The sequence below is a fragment of the Habropoda laboriosa genome, unplaced genomic scaffold (genome assembly GCF_001263275.1).
Source record: "Habropoda laboriosa isolate 0110345459 unplaced genomic scaffold, ASM126327v1 scaffold99, whole genome shotgun sequence".
NCBI lineage: Eukaryota > Metazoa > Arthropoda > Insecta > Hymenoptera > Apidae > Habropoda > Habropoda laboriosa.
In genome coordinates, this window is record NW_017100239.1 from 1204650 (window position 1) to 1205742 (window position 1093).

The 1093-nt window shown below is 43.0% G+C and overlaps 1 protein-coding gene across 1 annotated transcript in view; it reads left to right on the top strand.

Moving 5' to 3' along the window:
• Positions 1–1093, top strand: part of LOC108571820 — a 90233-nt gene that overhangs the window by 577 nt on the left and 88563 nt on the right. The window lies entirely within an intron of this gene.

Consider the following 1093-nt stretch of genomic DNA (forward strand, 5'->3'; position numbering starts at 1 on the left):
GTTATTCCGTTTCTCATCGGGTGCAGTGTCTTTCACAAATAAGACACCTCATTTCCGAAGAATGTCCGTAGGTGGTTGAGGTTAGCATCGATATTTGCGTCATTCGGTAACGTCTCGACACGGTTTTTCCTTGCTCCTCCGTCATTCGGTATTACGACATCGCTGATCGAAATAATATCCGATGATATTTTCCGAAAAAATACGAAAGAACCGTTCGTCGTTTGGACTCTGTGAAAAAACAAGTCTCGACGTACGATTAACGCGTTCGTTTGACAAGAACGTCACGCTCGTTCGACGTGGCGTCGTATACACCGCAAGCCGCGTTTAATCACAGGATTAACTCTCCCATCTGTTCGGTTATTAGCAAGCATATCGAACCATTGATAATTAACAGGTAGCTTGGTTGCTATCGATGGTCAATTATACAGATAACCGTTGGCTAATTCACAGAACGATTTTGCAATTATCGTAAACTCGTGGAAATTCGCCTGAAACCTACGACGTTACGATATACTCTATCGAACGAATTCATTCGATTCATCGATTCGCGCGTTCCACCGAGAACTGGCGTTCGTTTATCGGTTTAGAGAGACGGATAAGATCGGACGTGATGATACGGACAGCTATGTAAATGCCGGTAGGTGTATTGCACGAAGACTGTGCATCGAAAATGTCAGGTGTTCACGGGCTGACGACTCGGCTGAGCTCGACGATCGTCGTTGAGTCAGTGTCGCGACTGCCTTCTGCGGAACACCTGCGCGGACAAATTGAAATGCTAATTCGGATGCTGCCACCTTCTGCCAGCTAGAGGTCCTGCTGTTTCGGATCCCCTTTCGTTTCAATTTCAAAAATGCCGATAATAACGACGTCTTTATATACACATTATAATTTAAACAGTGGAATTTCTACGATCGTTAAAAACAGTAAAAATTTCTGAAATTATCGAATAGCTACAAATTTTGTTTTTTTCGTTCAAACGAGCTTCCTTCTTTATCGACAGGGTGTTTGAAAACCTTTCTCCGATGATAGATTAAATTCCCCATACCATTTAGGTGTAACGTATCGTTTTAGAAACAATAACAGTATCGCGACG